The following is a 25,966-nucleotide window of genomic DNA, read 5'->3' as shown; positions in this document are numbered from 1 at the left end:
TGGGGGCCCTGTTGGCCCTTCGGTGCCCATCTTCTGCTATATGAAGGCTTTCACCCTGGAAAAAATCAGAGGCGAGCTTACGGGACGAAACTCCGCCGCCACGAGGCGGAACCTTGGCGGTACCAATCTAGGGCTCCGGCGGGGCTGTTCTGCCAGGGAAACTTCCCTCCGGGAGGGGGAAATCATCACCATCATCATCACCAACGATCCTCTCATCGGGAAAGGACTACGATAGATCCCCTTACTGAAAACCGCTTGTCATTTCCTTCTACTCCTTGTTGGGTTCGACACTCTTACTTATCGAAAGGACTACGATAGATCCCCTACACTTGTGGGTCATCAAGCGCACGGTCAGAAACGCCATCACATGCCATTTATTTGTTGCGTCTGCTCCCGTGCGCTGCACACTCGAGCGCCCGCGCAGCACCCTCTCCGTCGTGTCGCTTTCGGCACGCCCGCGCCGCCACCGGCAAATTTGCCCGATGGACGGACGCGACAACATCCCCCTCACCCCTTCCTACACTTGTGACCCCTCCGCCGCCGCCACCGCCGCAAACTCTAGTGCGGGGGGCTTTGGCTTCACCTCCGCCAGTGCTCCTCCAAGCACCAACATCACGCGTGGCCTTTTCATGCCGCCACGGACGACCTCGGCGGCGGGTGGCGTTGCGCCGGTGCCCGCCGTGAAGCCACGTGCCCCCCTCTCGAAGCTCCCAAATGCGGCACGGGCGAATAAGGGCAAGGTGTCTGCGAAGAAGAACTTGGTTCAGATTTTGAACTTGCTTGGATGATGATGTGGGCATGAATTTGAACTTTTATGTCATGAACATGTTTGGGTGATTTTAAACTATGCTATATATCACAATATATGGCAAGCGTCGGCTGCTCGCGCGCGTTGCAGTTTAGCATGTCTGTTGGAGCGGCTCGGGCGCGCTATATTTTGCAGCGGCTGCTGGAGCCAGCGCACCGCGGCGCGCAAAAGCTAGCGATTCCAGCGTTGTAAACTGTTTTTTAGCGCACCGCGTGTTGCGCGCCTATTGGAGATGCCCTAAGTATATACCAATGTGAAACGCGCCCAAGGTTGGTTGCTCTTGCGTCAAGGTAAATTATCCATCCTGATCGCCGCTGAAAACATGGCGGGCGCATGAACTGGCTCCTTGCACTACATACGGTATCACGACCGGCCCCTCCCTCGCCTCGTCCAGCATCACGACCGGCCCCTCCGACAAAGTCAAGCCTCGCGCCCCCCGCAAGACCGCCGTCGCGCCCAAGACAAAGAAGAAGCTAGTGCTCGAGGAGCGAGTAAGGAAGTCGGCAAAGAGAAAGGTCCGGAAGCACATGGAGGACACAAGGGATGAAGTCATCGCGGCAGCCTCCATCGCCGCAGTGCAGCAGCAGGAGGCCACCAACGCACGTGTCGCGGTGGCAATGAGGGAGGCGCTCTTGTACCTAGGGTTAAACCCTGGCCAGCATGGACTCGTCAACGCAGTGGCCGCGGCCAGCACCGGCTCATCCGCGTTTCCTCAGATCGTGTTGCCCGTGTCACCCGCCGCGTCGGCAATGCAACCAATGCCCGACTTCCACGTCTACCCTTAAGCCTCCCGACTCTTCGAGGAATACTCCCCCGAGGTGAGCATGGTGGAACCTTCCACGCCCGCGCCTGCGCCCATCAATTCTAGATATCGAGGACGCCAATGCCAAGACCAAGGCAAAATAAGTGTGAAAGGATCGGTATAGTTGACTAGAGGGGGGTGAATAGGCAACTAACAATTTTTAGCTTTTCTTTGCCAAATTAAACTTTGCATTAAAGTAGGTTGTCTAGACATGCAACTAGGTGAGAAACCTATAGGATGCAACAACAATAAGCACACAAGCAATCAAAGGATATAACACAATATAGCTTGCACAAGTAAAGGAGAGAGATAACCAAAAGAGGAACCGATGGAGACGAGGATGTGTTACCGAAGTTCCTTCCCTTTAAGGGGAAGTACGTCTCCATTGGAGCGGTGTGGAGGCACAATGCTCCCCAAGAAGTCACTAGGGCCATCGTATTCTCCTCACGCCCTCGCACAATGCGAGATGTCATGATTCCACTATTGGTGCCCTTGAAGGCAGCAATCGGACCTTTACAAACAAGGTTGGGGCTCTCTCCACAACTTAATTGGAGGCTCCCAATGAAACCTCGGAGCTTCACCACAATGGAATGTGGCTCCGAAGTGACCTCTTCCGACTAGGGCGACCAAGAACCTAAGAGTAACAAAATCCACACAAAAAAGTCTGGGGGAATCAAGTTTCCTTTGGTGAGAGTGTAGATCTAGGTTTCCTCCTTCAACCCCTAGCAAATCAACAAGTTTGAGTGGCTAGAGAGAGAGATCGGGCAAGAAAGCTTCAAGGGCATTAATGGAGGAGAGAGAGAGAGAGGCAAGAGATAGGTGGGAGGTGGGAGAAGCACCTCCCTAAATAGGGTCCCCTCAGATCCAACTGTTATGCGTAGAAACCCATAGGAGCGGTACTTCCGGTGGAGCAACCGGTAGTACCGGTATATCAGAACATACCGGAACTACCGGTCCACCACCGCTCGGCTACCGCTTCACAACAGAAGTTTGTCACCCTGGACCGGTAGTTGGAGCGGTGGTTGGGACAAAGCTACCACTAGACCAGGAATTCCTGGGCGGTGGAGTTCCAGGCGGTACTACCGCCCTGAACACCGGTAGTACCGGTTGTCAAGACAAACAGGAACTTCCGTTCCATCACCGGTCTACCATCATACCCGGTACAGAAGGGTGTCACCCCTGAGCGGTACTTGGAGCGGTGGTTTGACCGAAACTACATGCCAGCGGTACTACCGCCATGAGCAAAACTGCACAGTCACAGAGGACTTTGGGGACCTCTCTCTCCTCGAATGAAGGGTATATGGTGGGTGCAAGAACGTGTACGTGTAGTGATTCACCCAATACCTTCCAATGAGGATTCCCTCTAACAAGTACGGATATCCTATGACCAAAGGAATAAAAACATCGAAAACTCTATCTTCGATCTTTTTCGCATAGAGGGAATGCCTAACCGTCTTGCGCCACACAATGTGTACCTGAGAAAACTGGGATGCACGATTAGTCCGCACGCGTGTTGTCATCATCACCAAAACCCTAAGGTAGGAAATGCCCTTACAATCTCCCCCTTTTTGGTGGATGATGACAACCACACGAAAAGCACGGGAGATCAAAAAAAATATAGACAGGGCTCCCCGTGAGTGTGAGCACTATTTAGAGTTTGCTTTTGGAATGCAAAATGTTCACACTAGGGTCAAAGCTCCCCCTAGATTTTATAAACCAACCAGTGACAACAAAACAAAATAACATGCATAAAGCACGTAATAGCAGAACAGGATATCAATAGAGCAAAGATAAATAGATAAGGTACACAAGTCTCACACTAGAACAAGGTCACACCACAAGTTCAACAAGACACTAGAAAGCAAAGCAAATAGAACAACTGAAGAAGGCAACTGCAAGCGAACCCCCCATGCAATCCCATGCCCTAATAGAGTGCTCTCCCCCTTTGGCAGCAAGATACCAAAAGGAAAAGAGTGAAGCTAACGCCCCAGGGCTCAGTAGGTCTCCTCTCCCGTCGCCACCAAATCGTCAGAATCCTCATCAGACTCCTCCGACTCCCCAGACTCCTCGGGTTCCATGGAAACACCCTCAGGACCACGGACAACATAGGTAGCAAGCTCTTCATCCGACCACTGGCAGTTCTCCAAGCACCACGTATCCTCAGGAGTGATGGTATTCTCAGAGCCACTCTTCACATCTGGCACATTAAGGTGCTTCATCAACTGAATCTGCCTGCGACGCCCCATATTCTCAGCAACATGAGTCTGCAAGAAAAAATTCTTCTTGATCTTGGTAGTCAGCTTCTCAACCCAAGTGGGCTGGGCCCCACGCTCCAACTCAAAGTTATCATCGTCCGAGGTAGCATACACATCCTCCTGATTGCTCGTAGGAAAATGAGGAGTCTTATGCTTCTTCTTCCTCAACACCTTAACCTCATGCTCCGTGAGATTAGCTAGAGTGGTGAGAGGTTCTCCTAGCCTACGAACTGCCCAAACGGAGTTCAGAAACTGCATCACAAAAGGAGCATAGATCGGTACCTTGCGGTACCACACCATATTGTACATCTCCTCCCACATCCACTTCGAGACATCGAACGTGGCACCAGAACCCCTTTTGGTATTCATGGCCACAAGCAATCCATAAGATAACCATAAATATTGTCTTGATTCCCAACCTTCGGTAGCAGCACATGGCGGAACACACGATACACAATATCATAGACTGGCATAAGGTCATTGGATTTACCCATGATACCATGACCCAGGATGTACAGAGGGGCAAGCTTCACCTTGTCCATGGGGTGGTCTCGGTCTTGAGGATGGAGACCACCTTGGCCCTTCAACCCGGTATCCTTATAGCCAAGAGCATTGCAGAAGGCTCTCCAAGGGACATGAAAGAACTCATCACGGCACATAAAGGACAGGTGATGCGCATCATCAGTGCCGAAGTGGACTGTAGCATAGAACTGATGAATGAGCTGCACATCGAAGTCACAATTCACAGTCACGAGCTTGATCAAATCAAACTCCTCACAGATCTCTAGAGCCTCTCCAAAGTAACAAGGTTGTTCCTCCAGTGATCGATGTCAATGGACCACATCCGGGTGAACTTGTTCTTGTGGTGCTTGAAAATTTCTGACACAACTCTTAACTGTAAATCATTCCGGAACTGAGGGTTGTTTCACCGAGGATGCGGCGGCACACTATAGGGATCCTAGAAACGGAACTTTTCCCGGTCTGAAAGCTTCCATTTGTGCATAGGTATCGCAACATGCTGCTTGGCAGCAGCAGACTTCTTCCAACGAGTGGATTTGGTAGGGATCACAACCTCGCGAGTATCCTCACTGTCATTCGATGGTTTGACCCTACGGGCCCTCTTCTTGGTGTTCCGAGGCTTCTGAGCAGCACGAGAGCTAGAGTCACCTGCAAAAGCACACAGAGAGCACACAAATACCCCATCAAAGATGAGAGGAATGTGCACAAGATCAGAAGAATAAATCTCATGTTCATAAGTAGAAGAAGATCAGTGCAAATGGGTTCAGAGAAAGCGGTTGTTCTGGTTGTTCGACCGGTAGAACCGCTATAACACCCACGATGCGGCTATATCTCCCACGTGTCGAAACACGACTTAGAGGCATAACCACATTGTGGTTTTGTCGCAAGAAGGGTCATCTTCACACAATCCCATGTAATGAATAATAATGGGATAAAGAGTTGGCTTACAATCGCCACTTGACGCAATGAACATATAATTCATACATCATTTAGAGTACACACATAGTCCGACTATGGACGAAGCCAAAAGAAAAGAAGATAACCCATCTGCTAGATCCCCGATCGTCCCAACTGGGCTCCACTACTGATCAAAATGAAACGAAACATAGCAACAACCAAGATCTTCGTTGAGCTCCCATCTGAGCTTGGTTGCATCACCTGCACTGGTATCATGCGCACCTACAACTGTTGTGATATTATCTGGTGAGTCACGAGGACTCAGCAATCTCAAAACCCGCGAGATCAAGACTATTTAAGCTTATGGGTAGGAAGTGGTAATGAGGTGGAGTTGCAGCAAGCATTAAGCAAATATGGTGGCTAACATACGCAAATAAGAGCGAGAAGAGAAGAAACGGAACGGTCGAGAAGCTAGAAGTGATCAAGAAGTGATCCCAAAACTACTTACGCACAATCACAACACAAAGACTGTGTTCACTTCCCGGACTCCGCCAAAAAGAGACCATCACGGCTACACACACGGTTGATGCATTTTAATTGAGTCAAGTGTCAAGTTCTCTACAACCGGACACTAACAAATTCCCATCTGCCACATAACCGCGAGCACGGCTCTTGAAAGTTTATACCCTGCAGGGGTGTCCCAACTTATCCCATCACAAGCTCTCACGGTCAATGAAGGATATTCCTTCTCCCAGGAAGACCCGATCAGTCTCGGAATCCCGGTTTACAAGACATTTCAACAATGGTAAAACAAGACCAGCAAAGACGCCCGATGTGCCGACAAATCCCGATAGGAGTCGCACGTATCTCGTTCTCAGGGCACACCGGATGAGCCAGATATTGGGTTGGCATAGAGCCTGGTTGCCCAGGGGGCGCCGGACATCACTCGGTTCGGACCAACACTTGGAGAAGCACTGGCCCCGGGGGGTTAAAAATAAAGATGACCCTCGGGCTCGCGAAAACCCAAGGGAAAGGTAATAGGTTGTTAGGCAAATGTAAAACCAAAGTTGGGCCTTGCTGGAGGAGTTTTATTCAAAGCGAACTGTCAAGGGGGTCCCATAAATCACCCAACCGCGTAAGGAACGCAAAATCAAGGAACATAACACCGGTATGGCGGAAACTAGGGCGGCAAGAGTGGAACAAAACACCAGGCATAAGGCCGAGCCTTCCACCCTTTACCAAGTATATAGATGCATTAATTAAATAAGAGATATTGTGATATCCCAACATAATCATGTCCATCATGGAGCAATCTTCAACTTCACCTGCAACTAACAACGCTATAAGAGGGGCTGAGCAAAAGCGGTAACATAGCCAAGCAACGGTTTGCTAGGAAGGGTGAAAAGGTTAGAGGCTGACATGGTAATTTGGGAGGCATGATATGACAAGTGGTAGGTAGCACGACATAGCGATAGAACGAACAACTAGCAAGCAAAGATAGAAGTGATATTGAGGGTAATGGTCATCTTGCCTGAGATCCCGCAAGGAAGATGAACGAGTCCGTGAAGAAGACAAGCGGACGTAGTCGAACGAATCCTCACTACTCCGGAACGAAACCGAAGCTAACGAGAGAAGCAAACCGGAAAGAAGCAAACAACATGGTAAACACACAAGCATAATCATGGCATGATGCACAATCAACTATGATGCATGTCCGGTTTAATGAGGCATGGCATGGCAAAGTGCAACAAACAATACTACAAGTTAAGTGGAGCTCAATATGCAATGAGTTACATATTGACAAAACACCACATTGACATATTTAGTTTAATCTCGTTTAAGCTACCAAACAATATTAAATGTTGTTAAACATGGCAAGAGGTGAAGCATAAGTAAACTAACTATTTAGGCAAGTTTAAATGAGGCCGGAAACAACAAACAACAATTCCGGAAAATCCTCATGTCCATATTTTTAATTAGCTACTGTTCTGCCCTAAACCATATTTTAATGTTGTTAAACAATAAAACAAAGTGCACCATGTTAATATATGCATTTTTCTCGACAATTTACATATATAGTTTATTTAATTTGGAGTTACGGTTAATTAGTTATGAAATAAATCATTTTAGCATGGCATTTAAGCAAATTAATGCAAAGAGCATTTTAAACATTTTAAACATGGATGAAAGTTGCAAAGTATGGAACTAGATGAAATTCTAAGCATTTTATATGTTTGAATCATTTTAATCTGATGCACAGTTAATGAGTTATTATATGCATGATGTGCGAGGACTTTTCTGTAAATCTGTAAAACCTGGGACAAATATCTAAAATCGCATAACAGAAAAAAAACAAGAACTGGGCTGAATCTGGCAGAACTGGGCCGGGGGAAGTTGCTCACATTGTGGGCTGGGCCCGATTGGGAGCAGAGGAGGAGAAGGGTCGGCCCAGGGGACGAAGTTGACCAGCCCACGCACGCTGGGACGGGGTCAACACGGGCGATAAGGGCAGAGGCATCGCCCTCCTCTGCCTGAACCGAAGGAGACCGGCGGCTGGAGGGGCTTGGCACGGCGGGACTTGAAGGGGAGCAGCGGCGGGCTGCAGGGAAGGCCCAACAAGGTGGAGACGGGGCGGATCCGGCTGGCCGGCGTCGGGTTCGCATGGGGTCGAGGAGGAGGTATCGGGCATGGAACGCGGGTGGCTGCTCGCTGGCCTTGGTGCAGGCGAGCAGAGGGACTCGGCATCGAGGGATGAAGGGGCTGGACGGGCCCGAGGCTCTTTGGTGCGGATCGGCCGGGAACCACGGCGGCGCAACGAGCGGGAGCTACGGGAGGCCATCCATGGCGGCGCTGCGAAGACAACAGAGAGAGAGAGCAGCGTGAGAGAGAGAAAACAGAAGCAGGAGGGGAAAGGGAGCAGGGCTGTCGGGGCACTCATCTTCGGCAAGGGGCCGGGGGATGCCTGCGAGGGTTGGTGACGAGATGCTCCGGTCGGCTCCTTACCGGAGCAACGCGACGGAGGTGGAGCGGGGGTGCGGGAGAAGGGGCTCGAGCTCTTGGCGCTTGACGAAGATGGCGCGGAGGCCCTCTAGCCGGAGAGGCTGTGCTGTGGTGGTTGGCTCGCTAGGGAAATCGAGGGAGAGCGGGTGGATTTTTGGATCGGGAGGGGATCCCGAGGAAGAGGGGACTAGAGGAGTGGCGGTGGCGCGATGGGATCAATGGGACAAGGCTCCTAGGTTCTAGGGTTTATCTTCTTAAATAGCAAAAGAATTTTAGGAAGGGGCTAGAATGACCCTCGGATCGTAATCGAACGGCTGAGGAAAAATAGGTTAGGACGTCCAATTAAGAAAACCGAGATGTTTTATAGATGTTTGGGGATGATCTGGGCCCATCGGCAACGACGGCCCGGTTCGGGTTCGGGGGTAGGTTCGAACACGGTTGCGAAGGGGTCTGAGAGAGGTCGATAAGACAAAGGGCCTAACGAAAGGTCAACGGAGAGAAAGCGAAGAGAGACAACTACGAACGACTACGAGTTTTGAAAACAAAGACGGCAACAGAGTGCCGATGCAATGCAAATGATGACATGATGCAATGCAACAAACAAAATAAATAAATAAATCAGCCAATGAAACTCAAAATAGCTAGTAGTCTTCTGGAGCGTTGGTCTCGGGGCGTCACAACACTCCACCACTACAAGAGGATCTCGTCCCGAGATCTAGGATGGCACCGGAGAGAAGCGGAAGAGGAAGAGGAGAGGTAAAAATAAGTTGCTTTCTTTGATGAACGAGTGAAATCACGAACCTTGAGTGGTTGAGCAATTCAAAAAGAAAGAGTACAACAGAGATGAACGAGATTGCAAACAATCCGTTAGAAAACAGAAACAAGGAACATTACGAAAACTTGAAGGTTGCAAAGACACGAATCAAGAGTTTAATGGACAAGATAGAATTTGAACCACTCCAGTTAAAACAAGATGAGAGAGGAAGAATTAGGGAAGCAATCCGGTTGAACATGGAAGGAATAGAACATGAACTTGAGAAGATGGGATGATACTTGATGAAATCAACAACACACTGCCTTCGGAACTATTGAAAGAATGGCACAATGGGTAAGAAGGATTTCAGACAGCACTCATGTTGAAAAGAGAGGCAAAACTTGATAAGATGAAAGAACTTGAATGAGAACACAACACTCCGGTTAAATGGATAAGTAAGAAAATAACATGATCTTGACAAAATGAGATGATGGATCAACGAGAGCAACCTCACAAAGCCTCCGGAAGAAAGAATAGAAGATAGATCATTGGAATAATAGAATGGAGAAGAAAATGCCAACTTCTGCCACAAATGAACTTGGAAAGCACCCTTCCAAGAAGTTTATAACGGAGTTGATGGAAAACCAACAACAAAATGAATAAACTTGTAGTGGGCTTATGGAAAACTTCTCAAAATTGAGGTGAAATTCTGCCACTACGGAAACAAATAATATAATTGATAACACCGACGAGATGAAAAAAAATTCCACCAAGATGATAGAGAGATAACTTGGACCATCGATAAGCACCACAATAGCAACATTCCTTAGGGAAGGCTTTTAGGTGAAATCTTTACCAAGATAACTCCAATGAAGAGATTGATGGGTTTAAATATCTCCTGAATGAAGAGAAAATGATGTGTTTAAATATCTCATTCTTCACAACTTGTGAACCTTGAAACATGAGGGGAATTGTCAAGAATGCCATAACACCACCTCAAAATAAAAGGTAGAAAGAATTGCACTTTGGAATGCAAGACGAAGAATACTTGAACTCCTCAAAACAAGACATGTGTTGAGCACCATGTTTATTTTTAGAGTATAGCTTGGCGGATCTTAGCTTCGAGAGAAATCTTGAAGAACAATTGAAGAATGAAAAGAATCCTTGACGAACCACCATGTAGAGCCGCCATGAAGAACTCCGGTAATAACAGGATGATAAAAAAGAAAGACAAGTTGAAAACACAAGGTGAAGCCATGCGATGATTTAGAAGGAGCTTCGCGACAAGATAATGCGGAAACTTGGAACTCCGAAAAAGAAAAGATGAAACACTAGAACCGAGAATTACTTCATCAGGAACAATCTCCAGAAGAAAAGAATTGAATCACCTCACAGAAATAAGAATAAGATTTATTGTATGCTTATCCTTCATCAAATTAAATTGATGACAAGCAATGGATTTGGCATACTACTTATTCTCATTAAAAAATGATTAAAGATAGAGATATAGCGCAAACTTGAGAAGTTATTGATGGAACCACCGGTGGGATTACAACGAATGAATTGATACAGTAACAACGGAAGAGGAATTTGAAAGAACCACCGTAAGAATTGAAATGAACAAAGAAAAGATAGCAAAACACCGGGAAGAGTTTGAAAACAAACGAAGATACTTGAGAAATTTAGATACATGAGAACGAAGGGATCATGAACTGATTAGATGATCTTTAAACGATGCACCGGTAAGATTTGGAGAATGAGATTTGAAAGCTGGAATGAATAATTCTGAGATGATGGCTCCGGAGAATCAATCTGAAAAGACTCCTGAATTGCTCCGGATGGGTGAAACAAATTCTCACAATCGAAAACAATTATGATAGGATGGCATCAAGCTTGAACCATGAATCTTTGGAAGAATGGGTAAGGATTTGGAGGAAAAACTCTTATTCGGTCTTCAAATCTGAGAATGACGACAAGAAACACCACCATGAATTGTTGAGGCACTCCAGAACAACGAAGAATAGAAATGTTGAACCAACAATGAAAAGAATTTGAAAGATCTTGGAGAAAGACATTTGACTGATAATAATTCATTCTTACGTCAAACTTTGAAATGAATTCGAGAATAGCTCCGGAAAAATTAGAAGAGTCAGGTAAGATCCTGGAAAAGGACCTGTGGGTTAGGGCCCATTCAAGAGAAACACCGTTGAAATGATTGATTGGAAGGGGGATTGCACCGGTTGAATTAAATGGCTTGAATGAGATAAGAGCCTCAAAATAACTTGAATGGTTTGAGAATGGAAACACAAGTCTTGTGAGATATCTTCACAACTCCAGAACAAATGAATAGCAAGAAGTGAATGATTAAGAGGTGCACCGGCATGGGATAGCATTTGAAACGAGGAAAGGGATATGATCAACACCGAAACTTGAAATTAATCCACCGAAGAAGAAAAGAGACAAAGAATAATAGACTTGAAGCTCCGTTAGTATGTTCCTGAGAATCACCGGATAAGAACATTGATGGAAAATAATGGAGAGACTTCCCATCAATAAAATGAATACCCGATTAAGAAATCTGAGTCCTTGAAGAAAAGGGTGGGAGGGCGGGAAAACAAAGACAACTTGGGACGGATGAAACAAACACCGTTGAGAAAACTTAGAATTAATCTCGCAAATGTTGAAATGATCAGATCCACTTGAAGAGAAACACATCGGTTGGGAAAAGAATTAACATGACAACTTCAATGATCAAGAAGGATTAGCACTCCCATAGAAATATGAGAACGCCATTTATGAAAGGTATGGATTCGGCATTTCACTTTGAAGCAACTCGAATACCACAAATAAAACAAAACAAAGGATTTTGCTTGCAGAATAAGCCGGAACAAAAATATGATAGACCCCATATTGTATCAAGTGTCTGTTGGAAAGATAAAACTAGAGCTACTTGACTTCCCACCTATAAAACTCCCGAAACTTTCTGGTTATGCAATCTGGTGTTGGGGATACAGGAGAAGCAATATATCTCACCCAAACTAACAATCCCTACATCCAGTTGTATCCATCCGTCAACACATAACCAAGAAACCTTCGGAAATCGTGTACCTCAACCTTCGGAAGGCATCCGTTATACGAGCTATGGCAATACTCCTGAACTCCCCAGTACTGGGTGGCGTTGAGGTTATCTCACAAACAACTGCATAAAAGAGATTTTCGATGTCGGCAAAACTCAGGTATTCTAGAACTGCAATGATAAAATTATGACGACAACACCTCGGAGCTCAACTCCCCAGGACACTGCCACAACCCCTAAATGTCAGGAGGCACCAAGAACAATGTTCTCGTCATAAGAATATCAGAACGATCCCAAGATACCCGCGTGATCCTAAAAAAATTAGTGAAATTTGAGGTGAGGAAAGACAAAACATCTACGTTAGGAGGCCTCACCAGAGCGACGAAGGGACTGAGGAGTAAAAAGAATCCTACTCTCTGATATATATAATCCTAAGACTCAAAACATTTTTGTTCTAGACTCAACAACGTCAGTGATTCGATCAAGCAGGGGGCTCCTAAGTCGGGGATAGCTCTGATTACCAACTTATAACACCCATGATGCGGCTATATCTCCCACGTGTCGAAGCACGACTTAGAGGCATAACCGCATTGTGGTTTTGTCGCAAGAAGGGTCATCTTCACACAATCCCATGTAATGAATAAGAATGGGATAAAGAGTTGGCTTACAATCGCCACTTCACACAATGAACATATAATTCATACATCATTCAGAGTACACACATAGTCCGACTACGGACGAAGCCAAAAGAAAAGAAGATAACCCAACTGCTAGATCCCCGATCGTCCCAACTGGGCTCCACTACTGATCAACATGAAACGAAACATAGCAACAACCAAGATCTTCATTGAGCTCATATCTGAGCTTGGTTGCATCACCTGCACTGGTATCATGCGCACCTGCAACTATTGTGATAGTATCTAGTGAGTCACAAGGACTCAGCAATCTCAAAACCCGCGAGATCAAGACTATTTAAGCTTATGGGTAGGAAGTGGTAATGAGGTGGACTTGCAGCAAGCACTAAGCAAATATGGTGGCTGTAAAGGCATATTTATCCCCAAGGTGTTTTGGTGATTGATGACAATGCTTTTGCGGACTAATCATGTGCGTTGAGTTCTTTCAGAGATTCATCCTTTGGCACGAGACGATTACCTCCCCTCGGTGTTTTATTCAAGATGGTGTAGCTCCTTTGTTTCTCTGTTGGTGGACTAGTTTCATAGGAGTCACCGTACTATCAAAAGGGGATCCGCTTTGGTAAGGCTAGGGTGGAATCAACACGTACACATCCTTATCACACCCGATGTTCCTTTACGCTTCATTGGAGCTATCTTTCCTCTCCTTGCCTGCCCTGTCCTGTCCTAGCGGTAGTACCGCGGTCCTCAGTGGTAGTACCGCCGAAGCACGTCAAGCGGTAGTACTGCTCCCACAGCGGTAGTACCGCTTGCGGTCTTCGGCCGTAGTACCGTAGTGTTTCCGGGCTACTACCGCCTCGACTCGAGACCGCTGTTTTTCGTGTCGGGTTTTACGGTACTAGTAGCGGCAGTAGTGGCGGTAGTACCACTCCAAGCGGTAGTACCGCCCGTACTTCCGCGATAGTACCGCTCTGTGTCCAGGACCCTGCAACCCTCGGGAGCGCGGCAGTACCGCTGGGGGGGAATGGTAGTACCGCTTGTTCAGCGGTAGTACCGCCCTGCCCAAGCGGTAGTACCGCTCTATGCGTGGCTGTTTGGGGGGGTAACGGTTGGATTGATTCCCCCACTATATAAAGGTGTCTTCTTCCCCAAAGTTGACTTACCTCTTCCCCCAAAAGCTCCATTGTTGCTCCAAGCTCCATTTTCGCCCGATCTCTCTCCCTAGCCAATCAAACTTGTTGATTTGCTCGGGATTGGTTGAGAAGGCCCCGATCTACACTTCCACCAACAGAAATTTGATTCCCCGCACTAATCCCTAGCGGATCTTGGTACTCTTGGGTGTTTGAGCATCCTAGACAGTTGAGGTCACCTCGGAGCCATAGTCCATTGTGGTGAAGCTTCGTGGTGTCGTTGGGAGCCTCCAATTAAGTTGTGGAGATTGCCCCAACCTTGTTTGTAAAGTTCGGTCGCCGCCTTCAAGGGCACCAATAGTGGATTCACGGCATCTCGCATTGTGTGAGGGCGTGAGGAGAATACGGTGGCCCTAGTGGCTTCTTGGGGAGCATTGTGCCTCCACACCGCTCTAACGGAGACGTACTTCCCTTAAAAAGGAAGGAACTTCGGTAACACATCCTCGTCTCCACCGGCTCCACTCTTGGTTATTTCATGCCTTTACTTTTGCAAGCTTACTTGTGTTGTATCCCTTGCTTGCTTTTGTGCTAGTTGTTTTTGCATCATATAGGTTGCTCACGCAGTTGCATATCTAGACAACCTATTTTTATGCAAAGTTTAATTTGGTAAAGAAACGCTATTGTTAGTTGCCTATTCACCCCCCCTCTAGTCAACTATATCGATCCTTTCAATTGGTATCAGAGCCTCGTCTCTATTAAGGACTTTGCCATCTGAGGAGTGTGGTTGACACCACAGACGGTGCGGAGGAGCACTCGGTGTGAATCCTATCTCGTCTACGGCCGATGGGGGAACCTCGGTCTCTCGTGAGGAATTCAATGTGGCTCTAGACACATTGAAAGACTCCATGACGACCAAGGTTGAAAGCATGTTTACTAAATTTCTAGAAGGACTTCAACTATCCACCTCGCCGATGAAAGTGGGTGATCCCACTAACAAGGTGACGGATGCTACCTCCGACAAGGGGGAAGCTAACAGTGAAAGGGTCCCTCTACTAGCGGTAGAAATGGCACCGGCATCTTTGCCCATGTGGAACCTCCAACTTATGGTGGACCGATTCCCTCTACTCATTTAAATCATTCCGGTCCTCGACCTAAGATTGTGAAAATGAGGATTTTGATTCTTGGGTGTACCGCTTCAAGCGTCACTTAAAGCATGTTAATACTAATATTTGGAGAATCATTGAAGAAGATTTCTATCCACTTGACCCAAGCAACTTCACCCCTCGAGAAGTCATGGATAATCAATTGAATGAGAATGCTCTCTTCATCATCCAAGAGGCAATTCTCCCCGAAGATCTCCCTCATCTTCGACCCTACGCCACGGCCAAAGACGCATGGCATTGCGTTGTGTCTCTCTATCGAGGAAGTGCGAGCATTCAACGCTCCAACTATGAAGTGGTGCAAGATGAAGCCGATGAGTTTGCTATGAAGGAAGATGAAGAACCTCGTGATCTCTTTCAGAGAGTAACCAAACTTGCGGTCTCGCTCCAAGATCATGGGAGCAAGGACATGGATGACAATTGGATCAAACGCAAGTTCCTCAAGGCCATGATGCCCTACAGCAAGGCCATGTCCTCCGTCATTCGTCAAAGACCGGACTTCCACTTCATGACCTCAAGTGAAGTGTTGGATGAGTTCGTTGCCATGAGCATCTTGGACAAGACCGCCGATAACGCGGTGCTCCAGTATCAAAGGGCAAAGAAGCCCAACCTTGCCTTGAAGGCCAAGGTTATTGTGGAACAATAGGAAGAAGAGGAAGATGAGGAGAGCAACCCCGAAGACACAATATGATTATCACGAGCACATGGCTCTTGCTTCAAGGCAATTTTGGAGCAAGAAGAACTCAAGACCCAACTTCAACAAGAACAACTCAAGTGGCTTCAAGAGCAAGCAACGAGTTAGAACTTGTTTCAAATGTGGCAATGTGAGCCATTTCGTTGCGGATTGTCCTTACGAGAAGCGGGAAGACAATGGTGGCAAGATCATCCGGAGAGACAAAGCCAAGTCCTTCCCCAACAAGAACAACTTCACCAAGAAGACTCCTACTCGAGGGTTGGTGGTTCAAGAGGAATACCGTGAGGATGACGATGATGATGAAGATAGTGAAGCAATGGCCATGGCATCCGTTGCCATTGCCACAACTCCCCGGGTGTCTCTCTTCGACTCACCCAACGAGAACATCACCGCCAAGTGCCTCATGGCTAAAACCACCAACAAGGTAACCCCCAACATGAAAACCACCATTATTCCAAATCCTTCTTTGACGATTGGCATTGATGATGGTAAGGGGTCTAATGAGGAAGTAAATGATTTTGAGTCCTTTATGAGTAAGCTCAAGGGCAAATCCAAGAAGCACTTTGTTGCTCTCTTGGAACAACTTGGTGAAGCCAATGACATGATTGAGGCTCACGAAGAAACCATCTCTAAGATGGAAGGTCATAGTCGTGACTATGCCGATGAGATATCGGATCTCTCTAATGCTCTTGGGGAAGAGCGTGGGCATCATTTGGCTCTTGAGGAGTCACAAAACGATGACCATGCCAAGTTAAAGAAAGATCTTGATCATGCTCTTGTTGTGTCTCGTGTGCTAACTTCCGAGAAGGCTAAACTTGGGGTTGATCATGCTAGACTCAAGGAGGAGTTTGATGTGCTTGACAAGGCCCACAAGGTCTTGAAGGGTGCTCATGCTAACCTCAAGGAGTCTCATGCTCAACTCCAAGTTAAGCTAACCAAGGAGAAGGCCACCTTTCCTCACATGATCTTAATTGATAACGCAAATGCTACTAACCTATGTTGTGAGCATGTGCATCTTGTGGAGGAGAATGCCAAGTTGAAGGAACAACTCAAGAAAGGCCTTGTGTAATGCATACAAGGTGAGAAGAACCTAAATGACCTTTTGAGCAATCAAAAGGAAGTTGTGGCCAAGGAGGGAGTTGGGTTCTCACCCAAGTCCAAGAAGAAGAAGAAGAACAAGAAGAAGAATGACAAGACCAAACGACCTCCCCCTCTTAAGCAAACTTTTGTGAAGGAGGGAGAGGGTGCTCCTAAGGAGAAGAAGAGCAATGTGAAGAGTGGTGATGCCAAAAAGGGCAAAGTCATCTCTCCCAACAAAACCGGCGACTTTAACCCTTCTTATGTGTTGTGCCGTGCTAGTGATGGGCATGTTTATGCTAAATTTGTTGGTTCTCCTTATGAGTACATTGAATGGTCTATTTGGGTTCCTAAGACCCTTGTTACTAACATCAAAGGACCCATTACTAAATGGGTACCTAAAACCAAGCATTGATCTCTTGTAGGTGTTTGCTTCTGTTGGGGGATCATGGTTGCTCGATAGTGGAGCAACAAATCATATGACCGGGAGCAAGGACTTGGTGGTGGACGTGAAAAAGATTCCATCTATGCCCACCAATGTCGAGTGGGGTGATGCCTCACATTCTAAGGTATTGGGTCTTGGCAAGGTTGTCATTTGTCATGATCTAACGATCGAGAAAGTCATGCTTGTTGAGTCCCTTGCATACAATTTACTTTCCATTTGTCAACTTGCACTCATGGGTTTTGCCACCTTCTTTGACATTGATACCGTGGCCCTCTTGTGGAGCAAGACTCTTAAAGTAGCCTTTGTTGGGCATGTCGAGAACGGCCTCTATGTGATAAAATTTTTGGAGCGACCCACTAAGACTGCGACATGCCTAATGGCTAAAGTTGACGTGGGATGGCTTTGGCATCGCCGTTTAGCCCACGTCAATATGAGATCTTTGCAAAGTCTTCTCAAGGGGGACCATGTCCGTGGACTAACGGATGTTAGTTTTGCCAAAGATTGTGCTTGTAGTGCTTGTATTGAAGGAAAGCTTCATGAGAAGGCTCACCCTCCCACGACCATCATCTACTCGAAGAGACCCTTGGAGCTCCTTCACATGGATCTCTTTTGGCCTCCATCGTTTGATAGTTTTGGAGGTAGAAAGTATTGCTTGGTGATTGTGGATGATTATTCAAGATACACTTGGGTATATTTCTTCAAGAGGAAGAGTGAGACTCAACAAACTGTCATCAACTTTGCAAATGAAGCTCAACGTCAACATAATGCAAAGATCTTGACAATAAGAAGTGACAACGGCAACGAGTTCAAGAACTACACCTTGGATGAGATTCTTAGTGATGAGGGGATCAAGCATCAATATGCTGCACCATATACCCCTCAACAAAATGGTGTCGCAGAGAGGAAGAATCGGACGTTGATGGATGCGGCAAGGACCATGATGGCGGAGTTCAAGTCTCCATACAACTTTTGGGTTGAAGCCATCAACACAGCATGTCATGCATCCAATCGGCTCTATCTCCGCAAGGGCTTGAACAAGACTCCTTATGAAATACTCACCGGTAACAAGCCCAATCTCAAGTACTTTCGGGTGTTCGGGTGCAAGTGTTTCATTCTCAAGAAAGGTGTTCGTTTGTCTAAATTTGAGGCTAGAGCTTATGAGGGCATATTTGTTGGTTATGCTACAAACTCTCATGCTTACCGTGTCCTCAACAAGTCCACCGGACTCATTCAGGAGACGTGTAACATAGAGTTTGACAAAAATAACGGCTCCCAAGTGGAGCAAAGTGGTACTTGTGATGTAGGTGATGAAATTCCTCCCCAAGCCATAAGAAGAATGGGTATAGGTCATATTCTACCCATTGAGGAACCCCTTGTGGCCGAAGGAGAAGGACAATGCCCCACTCAAGTGGAGCCATCACTTCCCCAAGACCCACACGCTTCCGAAGAACAAAGTAAAGGCCCTCAACCTCGTGAACAAGACCAAGGGCAAGATCAACCTCAAGATGGTGGGGAACCTCCAAATGATGCCCAAGGTCAAGTTCTCCCCCTCGAGCAAGTTCAAGATCATGAGCAACCTCAAGATCAAGAACAAGCTCAAGACGGCGCTCAAGATAATCAAATTAACCCTCCTCCTTCCACATCCGAGGAGGAATTAGAGCGTCGTTCCGCGAAGATTTCTTCCAAGCTCACCACCAAAGGACATCTCATGGAGAATGTGGTTGGAAGCCTAAGAAAGGGGGTAAGCACTCGTAGACAATTAGCAAACTATTGTGAACATCACGCGTTTGTCTCTTGTGTTGAACCCCAAAAGGTCTATGAGGCGCTCGAAGATTCGGATTGGCTCAATGCCATGCATGAAGAACTCAACAACTTCGAGTACAACAAGGTGTGGAGGTTGGTGCCAAGGCCATCGGGGAACCACATCGTCATTGGAACCAAGTGGATAGGAAGCCCACTTCCGGAGGGTGCCAATTTCTTGGGTGCTCTTTGGTGAGTTGGTCTTCCAAGAAGCAAAGTTGTGTGTATCTCTCGTCCACCGAAGCGGAATATGTGGCGGCCGGTAGTTGTTGTGCACAACTCTTATGGATGAGGCAAACTTTAAAGGAATATGGTGTCATTTGTGACGAAGTGCCTCTTTGGTGTGATAATGAAAGTGCCATCAAGATTTCTCTCAACCCGGTGCAACATTTCAAGACGAAGCATATTGAGATTCGGTATCACTTCATTCGGGGTCACATTAGGCAAGGGGAGATCGATCTCAAGTATGTCAACACTCATGATAACCTTGCAGATATTTTTACGAAGCCCTTGGATGAAGCAAGATTTCGCGAGTTAAGGCATGAGCTAAATATCATTGATTCGAGAAATGTGACTTGAACCCTTGCACACCCCACCTCACTCAACTTGTTGTCTAGTTTAGATGTAGGCATGAACATAGGGGGAGTGTTGTTCTTTCAATGAACTCTCCCTCCCCCCATTATGCATAAATTGATCTAGTCTTTCACTTTAACCATTTTTGATGGTACTTGTGCTTCAAGGACGAGTTTTGGTCATGGGTCCAAGGTTAAAATCTTCGCGATGCCATACCTCTTGACTCAAACATAGGTGGCCTCGGCCATAGCCTTCTCTTGAAGAGGTGTGTTTTGGCCCGTTGTTAGTGTGTTTGTGGTCGTGTTGGTCTTTCCTCCTTCTTGGCTGTGTTTCTCCGTTTCTTTTTGAGCTTAGTCGTTGTGCCTTGTGCCTTTTTGTTGCTGGGCGGTACTACCGCTGGTGGTGCGCGGTACTACCGCTTTAAGCGGTACTACCGCCCACCAGCGCGGTACTACCGCTGCGGGCGGGGTCAGGGGGTTATATCATGGGCAGGGGGAGGTTTCTCTCCCCCATACCCATTCGCTCGCCCCCTCACTCCGTCTCGTCGCCGGCGCCGCGGGAGGGCTCCGGCGGATCTCCTTCTCCGGGGCATCCCTCTCCATTCCCTTCGGTGGAGTCATTCCCCACCTTGTCCTCTTGCCATGGATGCCGGTATTGCCCCCGTTCCCTCTCTCTTCTTGTCTAGATTTACAATCTAGCTTCTTAGGGGCAATAGTGGTTGCATCTCTAGATTTTTGGCCAAATCTAGGCTTGAGTAGGATGGAGAAGGCATCTAGGCAGTTCGGATTAGTGGTTGGTAGAAGTATTTTTGAATTTGGTAGGACGGTAGTGCCGGATCTGACCACGGCAGTAGGAAACTGTTGTTTCCCCGTCTCGAGCGGTACTACCGCTCCCTCTGGAGCGGTACTACCGCTTGGAGCGGTACTGCCGCTCACAGGTCGTGGTACTACCGCCCTCTACCAAGTTCCATTGTACTCTTACCACTCAGTGATCTTTTTGTTGTGTTTGGTGGCTTATGCTCGTTCTTTCTGGTTGTTTTCTGTGTTCTTGTGTGTGGTTCCAGGTGATGAGCTTCCTGAGCATCCGGCTCGGCGTATCAACCCTGGTCGTGCCACATCAAAGCATTACCGCACAACTGAGTCTGCAGGAGGTTCCTCAAGTGCTCCACCTCCACCTCAACTCAAGAAGAAGTCTGCTGTCAAGCCGAAGCAATCTGGCAAAATCGTGCCGGAAATGCAAGCCAAGGAGTTCTGGGCAAGGCGTCGCCGCAACCCCTATGAGGCTGACCAAGATCCCTCTTTGGTCAACCGTCCGTTCTGGAACAGGTTTCAGTTTGCCATTTTCTTTGATGTGCTCAAGGCCAAGAAGAACCTCTATGTCAATGTGCACTCCATCGACACCGACCATATGGAGAAGGATCCTGAATACTTTGGTGAAGCTCTTCAGATGTGCACTCAACTGAACATTCTTGGTATCATGCAATTCAACAAAGATTATGATGCTGATATGGTGGCCCAATTCTATGCCACGGTTCATCTCGGGACTGATGAGGACAGGACACTGACTTGGATGACCAATGGCAAGTTGCTTTCTGTCAAGTGGAAGGCGTTCATGCAGTTGATAGGGGTGGAAGATCATGGGCTTACATCTCCTGTCGGCTTTCGCCCACACCGCAACACCATCTCCACTCACAAGCAAGCACTCTGGCCCTACTGCACTCTGAAGATCAACCCTGAGATGAAGAAGCAAACGTATGAGCTGCCTGCCTTTCTGGACATTCTTCACCGTGTCTTCCGCGAGACTCTTTTCCCTCGCATCGGGAATCTGGACATGGTTCATTCTTATCTCGTGGACATGCTTCTCTTTTGCCAACGGGAGAAGGAAGAAAACACCGGTGAGTCCTTGGATATCTCTCATGTTATGTGGTCTGAGCTCTTATCTTCTATCTCCGAGCGCAAGTGCCCGATTTATGGTCCGTTCATCATGCTGCTTATTGAGAAGGCCTGGGATCATGTCTATCCCAAGGTTATGCTAGAGACTGGAGAGCTGGTGTCTCATGAGGTCAAGCATCTGAGGAAGAAGGACAACTGGGGCACTCAGGCCCCTAAGTCTGGGGGTGCATCGTCTGCTGCTGCCATGGAGACCGAGGAGGAGGCTGAGGATGAGGATGATGATGATTATGAGCCTTCTGGGGCTACGCCCTCTTGGGCAAAGAAGCTCAAGCTCAAGGTAAAGAAGCTGTTCTGCATGGAGTCTCACGGCCAGTACATGACTCATGTTGCTGAGAAGAAGGCCAGGGGTCGTCACAAGGAGCTCATGCGTCAGACGGGTGCTATCGTTATCAGTGGATCTGAGGACCAGCTTACTAAGGAGGAGGACTGGGTTCAGCAGCATTGCCCGTGGACAGATTCTGATGCCGAACAGTTCCCGACCGACGACGGTGGCGAAGACGATCACGCTGAGATCTGATGTTCGCGACCTTGCTATCACTTGGAGCTGTAGCTTCACTCCCTCTCTTTTTGGTGTCTCGATGCCAAAGGGGGAGAGAGTTTAGGGATTTGTGTCGTCGTGTGTGTCTTCTTCGTGGTGTGCTTTCTCGCTATTTGCTTTGGTTGGTTTTGTGTCAGTGAGACCTAAGTTCCAGACATATGGTGTGAGACATATGCTACCTTATCTCTAGATTATCTTTATCTATGTCTACCTAGCTTCTGAGTTGCATGCTTATCTTGTTATATACTCTTTGCTCTCATATATATTGCTTAGGTTGTTGGTCTCCAAAATGTAGGGGGAGTGTTGATCCTAGTATGTGTGTTGTGCAGTCCAAAGCACCTTTCTAGATAAGCACACATCTAGGGGGAGCTCATCTACATTTGTGAGTTGTGGGGTTTGCGCTTTCTTCCCGTGCAAATCCCATATTGTCATCAATCCACCAAAAAGGGGGAGATTGTAAAGGCATATTTATCCCCAAGGTGTTTTGGTGATTGATGACAATGCTTTTGCGGACTAATCATGTGCGTTGAGTTCTTTCAGAGATTCATCCTTTGGTATGAGACGATTACCTCCCCTCGATGTTTTATTCAAGACGGTGTAGCTCCTTCGTTTCTCTGTTGGTGGACTAGTTTCGTAGGAGTCACCGTACTATCAAGAGGGGATCCTCTTTGGTAAGGCTAAGGTGGAATCAACACGTACACATCCTTATCACACCCGATGTTCCTTTCCGCTTCATTGGAGCTATCTTTCCTCTCCTTGCCTGCCCTGTCCTGTCCCAGCGGTAGTACCGCGGTCCTCAGCGGTAGTACCGCCGAAGCATGTCAAGCGGTAGTGCCGCTCCCCGAGCGGTAGTACCGCTTGCGGTCTTCGGCCGTAGTACCGCAGTGTTTCCGGGCTACTACCGCCTCGACTCGAGACCGCTGTTTTTCGTGTCGGGTTTTACGGTACTAGTAGCGGCAGTAGTGGCGGTAGTACTGCTCCAAGCGGTAGTATCGCCCGTACTTCCACGGTAGTACCGCTCTGGGTCCAGGACCTTGCAACCCTCGCGAGCGCGGCAGTACCGCTGGGAGGGAACGGTAGTACCGCTTGTTCAGCGGTAGTACCGCCCTGCCCAAGCGGTAGTGCCACTCTGTGCGTGGCTGTTTGGGGGGGGTAACGGTTGGATTGATTCCCCCACTATATAGAGGTGTCTTCTTTCCCAAAGTTGACTTACCTCTTCCCCCAAAAGCTCCATTGTTGCTCCAAGCTCCATTTTCGCACGATCTCTCTCCCTAGCCAATCAAACTTGTTGATTTGCTCAGGATTGGTTGAGAAGGCCCCGATCTACACTTCCACCAAGAGAAATTTGATTCCCCCCACTAATCCCTAGCAGATCTTGTTACTCTTGGGTGTTTGAGCACCCTAGACGGTTGAGGTCACCTCGGAGCCATAGTCCATTGTGGTGAAGCTTCATGGTGTCGTTGGGAGCCACCAATTAAGTTGTGGAGATTACCCCAACCTTGTTTGTAAAGGTTCGGTCGCCGCCTTCAAGGGCACCAATAGTGGATTCACGGCATCTCGCATTGTGTGAGAGCGTGAGGAGAATACGGTGTCCCTAGTGGCTTCTTGGGGAGCATTGTTCCTCCACGCCGCTCTAACGGAGACGTACTTCCCTTAAAGAGGAAGGAACTTCGGTAACACATCCTCGTCTCCACCGGCTCCACTCTTGGTTATTTCGTGCCTTTACTTTTGCAAGCTTACTTGTGTTGTATCCCTTGCTTGCTTTTGTGCTAGTTGTTTTTTCATCATATAGGTTGCTCACATAGTTGCATATCTAGACAACCTATTTTGTTGCAAAGTTTAATTTGGTAAAGAAAAGCTTAAAAATTGTTAGTTGCCTATTCACCCCCCCTCTAGTCAACTATATCGATCCTTTTAGTGGCTAACATACGCAAATAAGAGCGAGAAGAGAAGCAACGAAACGTTCGAGAAGTTATAAGTGATCAAGAAGTGATCCTGAAACTACTTACGCACAATCACAACACAAAGACCGTGTTCACTTCCCGGACTCCGCCGAAAAGAGACCATCACGGCTACACACGCGTTTGATGCATTTTAATTGAGTCAAGTGTCAAGTTCTCTACAACCGGACATTAACAAATTCCCATCTGCCACATAACCGCGGGCATGGCTCTCGAAAGTTTATACCCTGCAAGGGTGTCCCAACTTAGCCCATCACAAGCTCTCATGGTCAATGAAGGATATTCCTTCTCCCAGGAAGACCCGATCAGTCTCGGAATCCTGGTTTACAAGATAGTTCGATAATGGTAAAACAAGACCAGCAAAGCCGCCCGATGTGCCGACAAATCCCGATAGGAGTCGCACGTATCTCGTTCTCAGGGCACACTGGATGAGCCAGTCGTCGGGTTGGCATAGACCCTGGTTGCCCAGGGGGCGCCAGACATCGCTTGGTTCGGACCAACACTTGGAGAAGCACTGGCCCGGGGGGGTTAAAAATAAAGATGACCCTCGGGCTCGCGAAAACCCAAGGGAAAGGTAATAGGTTGTTAGGCAAATGTAAAACCAAAGTTGGGCCTTGCTGGAGGAGTTTTATTCAAAGCGAACTGTCAAGGGGGTCCCTTAAATCACCCAACCGCATAAGGAACGCAAAATCAAGGAACATAACACCAGTATGATGGAAACTAGGGCGGCAAGAGTGGAACAAAATACCAGGCATAAGGACGAGCCTTCCACCCTTTACCGAGTATATAGATGCATTAATTAAATAAGAGATATTGTGATATCCCAACATAATCCTGTCCATCATGGAGCAATCTTCAACTTCACCTACAACTAACAACGCTATAAGAGGGGCTGAGCAAAAGCGGTAACATACCCAAGCAACGGTTTGCTAGGAAGGGTGAAAAGGTTAGAGGCTGACATGGCAATTTGGGAGGCATGATATGACAAGTGGTAGGTAGCACGACATAGCGATAGAACGAACATCTAGCAAGCAAAGATAGAAGTGACATTAAGGGTAATGGTCATCTTGGCTGAGATCCCGCAAGGAAGAAGAACGAGTCCGTGAAGAAGACAAGCGGACGTAGTCGAACGAATCCTCACTACTCCGGAACGAAATCGAAGCTAACGAGAGAAGCAAACCGGTAAGAAGCAAACAACATGGTAAACACACAAGCATAATCATGGCATGATGCACAATCAACTATGATGCATGTCCGGTTTAATGAGGCATGGCATGGCAAAGTGCAACAAACAATACTACAAGTTAAGTGGAGCTCAATACGCAACGAGTTACATATTGACAAAACACCACATTGACATATTTAGTTTAATCTCGTTTAAGCTACCAAACAATATTAAATGTTGTTAAACATGGCAAGAGGTGAAGCATAAGTAAACTAACTATTTAGGCAAGTTTAAATGAGGCCGGAAACAACAAACAACAATTCCGGAAAATCCTCATGTCCATATTTTTAATTAGCTACTATTCTGCCCTAAACCATATTTCAATGTTGTTAAACAAGAAAACAAAGTGTACCATGTTAATCTATGCATTTTTCTCGAAAATTTACATATATAGTTTATTTAATTCGGAGTTACGGTTAATTAGTTATGAAATAAATCATTTTAGCATGGCATTTAAGCAAATTAATGCAAACAGCATTTTAAACATTTTAAACATGGATGAAAGTTGCAAAGTATGGAACTAGATGAAATTCTAAGCATTTTATATGTTTGAATCATTTTAATCCGATGCACGGTTAATGAGTTATTATATGCATGATGTGCAAGGACTTTTTTGTAAATCTGTAAAACCTGGGACAAATATCTAAAATCGCATAACAGAAAAAAAA

Source organism: Triticum dicoccoides, chromosome 6B (assembly GCF_002162155.2).
Source record: "Triticum dicoccoides isolate Atlit2015 ecotype Zavitan chromosome 6B, WEW_v2.0, whole genome shotgun sequence".
Taxonomy (NCBI): Eukaryota; Viridiplantae; Streptophyta; class Magnoliopsida; order Poales; family Poaceae; genus Triticum; species Triticum dicoccoides.
Note: the sequence above shows the minus strand (reverse complement) of the source record.